Below are 6,468 nucleotides of genomic sequence, written 5' to 3' on the forward strand. Positions count from 1 at the left end.
GGATATCCCTGTGTCATCCAATGGTCCCCCGGTGTCCTCTTCAGGCCTCTGACTGACATCATATGCCAAGGGGTCTACACTGAGACAAGGACTTTAAATAGCACATGGGGGTAAATGGGGCAGGGACATAATAGTGTGTGCAGGGGACACTATGGAACATAATACTGTGTGCAGGGGTCACTATGGGGTATAATACTGTGTGCAGGGGCCACTATGGGGATAATACTGTGTGCAGGGGCCACTATGGGACATAATAGTGTGTGCAGGGGACACTATGGAACATAATACTGTGTGCAGGGGCCACTATGGGGTACAATACTGTGTGCAGGGGCCACTATTGGGGATAATACCATGTGCAGGGGCCACTATGGGGGATAATACTGTGTGCAGGGGCCACTATGGGGCATAATACTGTGTGCAGGGGCCACTATGGGACATAATACTGTGTGCAGGGGCCACTATGGGGGATAATACCGTGTGCAGGGGCCACTATGGGACATAATACTGTGTGCAGGGGCCACTATGGGGGATAATACTGTGTGCAGGGGCCACTATGGGGCATAATACTGTGTTCAGGGGCCACTATGGGGGATAATACTGTGTGCAGGGGCCACTATGGGACATAATACTGTGTGCAGGGGCCACTATGGGGGATAATACCGTGTGCAGGGGCCACTATGGGACATAATACTGTGTTCAGGGGCCACTATGGGGGATAATACTGTGTGCAGGGGCCACTATGGGACATAATACTGTGTGCAGGGGCCACTATGGGGGATAATACTGTGTGCAGGGGCCACTATGGGGTACAATACTGTGTGCAGGGGCCACTATTGGGGATAATACCATGTGCAGGGGCCACTATGGGGGATAATACTGTGTGCAGGGGCCACTATGGGGGATAATACTGTGTGCAGGGGCCACTATGGGGGATAATACTATGTGAAGGGGCCACTATGGGGGATAATACTGTGTGGAGGGGCCACTATGGGGCATAATAGAACGTGTAGGAATGCGTGGGAGGGGGTCAGTCGAGGTTGTCGGTGTCGGTCGGGGGGGGGGGGCATGTGAAAAGTTCGCCACGGGGCCCTGCCATTCCTAGTTATGCCACTGGGTAATGGTAATGGTTTTCTTTACAAATTGTCCCCAAATTTAGGGTTCAGTAGAACTTAAAATTTTGGGGGTTTGCAACCCGCAAACCACTGTTATATTCTGTGGTCTCTTAAGACCCCAGATTATAATATTTGGAGGCCCAAGGAGGGAAATAACTATAAAACATATAGTATTATTTACCTTCCTGGTGAATAATATCAGTTTTCTTTCAGACCCGGTGTGTCCGAACAAAACCGCTGGATCAACTTTGCGCAATGAACAAGAAATACTGTCAGTGTTGCCCAGGTATAGAGCAAAGGCCACCAGATAGACCTCCCACCCATTTATTATTTTATTGTCTACTGTCCCTGTCACTTTCTAAGACCTGAGGAACACCAGATCTGCTCACCACATCTGAAATCAGTTTTTTTCCTGCCCCTTTTGTTGTAGATTCGGCCATTGGCCAAGCTTCAGGCCATCCTGGGAACAAGTCCACACACAAGGGTATACTCTTAGGTACCTATCTGGGCAACCTTATATGAGTGATATATATACTGACTATACCATTGGCAACTATTTGAAGTCTATTTGCAGTCGCTGGAATTTCTGCGGTATCTTAGTGGTGTGTCCGAAATCCCAGTAGAAAGGTGTAAGAAGCTTGTGGATGGTTCTAGGAAGCGATTGATTCAGTTATTTTTTCCAAAGGGTCTGCATCCAAATATTAAGCTGAGGGTGCCAGTAACTTTGTCCAGTCCAGTTTTGGAGTTGTGTGTGAAATGATATAATTTTTGGCTTTTTTTTCTCAGTTTTTTTTCTGTTGTTCATATACACAAAAAGGAAATAAACATGTATAACAAAACTTGTATAACTGCAATCCTTTCTGGAAAAATTTCAGGGTCCTGACTATACGTAGAGAGCAGCAGATCCCAGTGATACAATAGACAGTAACTAGAATATAATACAATAATCTTTTTAATAACATTTAAATACATCTTTTATACTGCTGCTGCATGGCTCTAGTCAAAAAAAAAGGGCATAAAACACTGCTTTTTAAAGGCTCTACTCATGCCAAGGACCCAAAAATTTGGGTTTCTGTCCATACAATTGGGGAAGAAAGAAGGTTTCCAGGTATTTTCCCACTTTCATAGTGGTTTTATTTTGAGTGTGGAAAGTGTGTAGTTGTTAGGCTGTGATAGTGGGGTAATACAAGAACTTTGGTGTGTTAGATGCCCCCAGACATGCTTCCCCTGCTGTCCCAGTTGCATTGTAGAGGTGTTGGCATCATTTCCTGGGGTGTGATAGTGGACTTGGTGACCCTCCTGAGTCGAATGGTGGGATCCCCTGAAACGAAGCATTTTCTCCCATAGACTATAATGGGGTTCGATATTCGTTCGACTAGTCGAATATTGAGATGTTATTCAAAACGAATAACGAACATCGAATATTTTACTGTTCGATCATCTCTAATACAGATGTTGCCAACTTCAAATTCAATTTGATAACTTGCTGCACTGTGATAACTCACAAGAAAAGCCATGGAAAGCAATGGAGAAAGGTCAAGTTAAAGTGATGGATAACTATTTACTTAACGTGGTCAATGCCAGTCAGGCTCATCTGTAGGTTGCACAGACGGGAGAAAACTTTGTCAACAGGACCAATCCTTCATCACAAATGCAGAGGTCATCTAGAGATGCGTTCAAAAATGTATCCATAGGCTGGCCAGTATTTCTCTAGGGCAAATCTTGATGGGGCATCCCCAGATGAACAGACAGTTTTCATCTCGAGGTCTACAGTTGGCTGGACATTTCTGTTCACCTAAAAATAAATGGGTAAAGAATAGAGATGAGCGAGTAGTGTTCGATCGAGTAGGTGTTCGATCGAATACTATGGTATTCAAAATAATCGTACTCGATCGAACACTACTAGCTGTTCGAAGTTTAAGGTTCGATGCAGAACTAGCGTTGATTGGAAGAATGCTATACATTCTTCCAATCAACGCTGGTTCTTCTCTTACCTTTAGAAGTCTTCTCCGTGCAGTGTCCCCACGGTGACTTCCGGCTGGAATTCACTCTGCCTAGGCATCCGGCCTAGGCAGAGCCAACTGCGCATGCGCAAGCATGCCCTCGCATGCGCAGTCGGCTCTGCCTAGGCCCCGATGCCTAGGAAGAGTGAATTCCAGCCGGAAGACGCCACGGGGGCGCTGCGCCGGGAGAAGACTTCAAGGAGAATCCAGCCCGACCGTCACTCGTGGACTTGCTAAGTATAATTTTATTGAATTTTGCGTACCCCTGAAACGAGCATTTCCCCCCCATAGACTATAATGGGGTTCGAAATCTGTTCGAACAGTCGAACAGTGTGCGGCTGTTCGAATTGGATTTCGAACCTCGCACATTTTAGTGTTTGCTCATCTCTAGTAAAGAAATAAATGTAAGTAACGTAAACCACTACAATGAAGATCAATACTGATATCTAGAAATCAAAAATTTAGCAGAAACCAAGACACTGAGTAACCCAACGCAGTTGTGAGATGGTATTATGTCCAGCCATTAATAGAATACGCACTAATGGCTGACGTTTCAGTCTATCATGGACATTGGCCATGGTCCGGCAAAAATGGACAAGAAAAGAAATTCTAAAGAGTGGTGGACGTACATAATGCAAAAAGTCTATAGAAAATTACTACAAACGTTGTACTTCAGTACAGGAGGATCTCACATGTTATATAAAGAATAGTAACCACAGGAAAGGAATCGATGCAAATACACATCTTATCTAACCAATATGGCACCTGCTCATCACAGGACACTATAGATATGGTGTGTTTTCCATCCCATCTAACCATCCACTTTCCAGACAATAGACACTAGGGTTGAGCGATCGTGTTGGGAAAAGATGGGATTCCGATCGGCGATCGAGAAAATTCCACGATCGCCATCGGAATTCCGAACACGATCTTTTTATGTGAGATCGAGATCGGTGATTTTTCCCACAATGCTTTGCTTAGCCTTCACACTGAGTATACGCTGTATATTCAGTGTGAAGGCTCCGCTGCAGTTCCATAGGAATGAATGGAAGCAGCCGACACACAGCCTTAACCCCCTGCGCGCCGGCTGCCTCCATTCATTCGAATGGAAGGCTAAACTAAACATCTCTAGCAGCTACTTACCTCTAGAGATGGCTGCTCCGGTGCCCTCCTCCTTCTCGCCTCGCTGCCCCGCCTCCCAGGTTAGTGTTTAAAGCGCTAGGTAGGCGGGGCTTGTGGCTTAGGAGAGTGTGGGCGGGTACAGGACGGGGAGACCCCTAAGATCTCCTTGTAGTGTAGCAATGATTGTAATTTACAGTGTGATTATTAGTGTGGTTTATCAAGAAAAATGTGGCCAAAAAAACTGTCTAACGTTGTTAATCACATTTATCAAGTATTTTTGTCACCTTTTAGACATTTTTGCAATGGACTATGGCCCAAATCTTTTTTCAGCCACCAAGTAAGTGGTATAAAGTTAGACTCGACAGTGTAACAAAATGTCAGATTTATAAAACAGCCTCAGACACTTTGTTCCATCTTAGACACTTCTTGTAAATCTGCCCCACAAGTTATAATTTTCTATAGCCTTTTTGTAATAAAATGTAAAAACAAAATTTTGTTTTGTACATTTACTTTCTTGTTGTCCTTGATCCAGGTCCAGGACGAAACTTTGTCCATTAGTTCACAATATATTGACTGTCAGACACAATGAAACTTCACAACTACATTGGATTACATTGGGGGTTGTAATTTTTTCTACATTTGTGCTGTGGACATTGTCTCCGACCACAGAGCTGCCCCTTGTAACAAAGATACATGTACTATCATAACTGTGCACAAGACGCCAAAATAGTGCATTGGTGTGCAAGACGTGACTTACGGACTTTTACGAGACCTTATTGCTCTTGAATGCTGAGAGTTTTAGTTTCTGGATGTTTTACAATAATGTGTAGGGTTGAGCGATTGGGATCGGAAAAGATCGGATTCCGATCGGCGATCGAGTAAATTTCACGATCACGATCGGAATTCCGACCCGATCTTTTCCAGCGAGATCGAGATTATCTCAAGATCGGCTCAACCCCAAAAGTGACTTTTCCCATGGAGCATTGACTAGGGTTGAGGATCGGGATCGGAAAAGATCGGATTCCGTTTGGTGATCGAGTGAATTTCACGATCGAGATCGAGATCGGCTGGAAAATGATCGGAAATCAGATTTTAAAATCGATCTTGAAATCTCAAGATCGACTCAACCCCAGTAATGTGTCTTACGGTGGGTTCACACCAGCGTCTGGACTCCGTTATCAGGTTTCCGTCTTCTGCATGCAGAAGACGGAAACCTGTTATGCCGAGTCCGAAAGTCAGTTACAGCTGTGGGTCTATATACTGTCCAGGTCTGGTGTGATCTTGTGAGGGTGACTTCACAACATATGAGTTGACATGTAGGATTGACATGGGAGGTGTAGACCTGGCTGACCAAATGTTCTAATCATACAACACAATGAGAAAGTCACGCGTATTGTATAAAAAGGTTGCCGTGAACTTAATACAAACAGAATTGTACAATTCTTTTATAATTCACCGCAAGTCAGGAGAACAGACCTGGTATCTTCACTATCAAGAACAAGTTCTTCGGGGCTAAAGAGTTCTATAAGAGCACTTTACTTTTGAGGTTTGACCTTATGAGGGTTGTGATTAGAGATGAGAGAGTAGTATTCGATCGAGTAGGTATTTGATCGAATACTACGGTATTTGAAATACTCGATCGAGTACCACTCGCTATTTGAATGGAAAAGTTCGATGCAGAACCAGCATTGATTGGCCGAATGCTATACAGTCGGCCAATCAATGCTGGTTCTTCTCCTACCTTTAGAAGTCTTCTCCGCGCAGCTTCCCCGCGGCGTCTTCCGGCTCTGAATTCACTCTGCCAGGCATCAGGCCTGGGCAGAGCCGACTGCGCATGCCCGCGCTACAAGAAAATGGCCGCTTTGACTGTAAGCGGCCATTTTCTTGTAGTGAGGACATGCGCAGTCGGCTCTGTTTTTATATACTTTCTGTATTAAAGCAACATTTTATTGGAAAAGATTTAAATTTCCATTTTCGCAGCCAAATTCCATCAAAAAACCTGTGGGGTTAAAATGAAGACTAAACCCCTTAATTTCTTTGTAGGGTGGGGTCCACCGTTTTCTTTTTTGGAAAGGGGTGCACTTTTCTGGTACATTACGGGCTCTGCAAACGGGACATAGTGCCCAAAAATTATTTCGAAAAAATATCAAAAGCAAGGCTGTTCTGAGCCTTACCATGTACTTATACAACAGTTTACCACCACATGGAGGGTATTTCCATATTCAGGAAAA

The sequence above is a fragment of the Leptodactylus fuscus genome, chromosome 6 (assembly GCF_031893055.1).
Source record: "Leptodactylus fuscus isolate aLepFus1 chromosome 6, aLepFus1.hap2, whole genome shotgun sequence".
Taxonomy (NCBI): Eukaryota; Metazoa; Chordata; class Amphibia; order Anura; family Leptodactylidae; genus Leptodactylus; species Leptodactylus fuscus.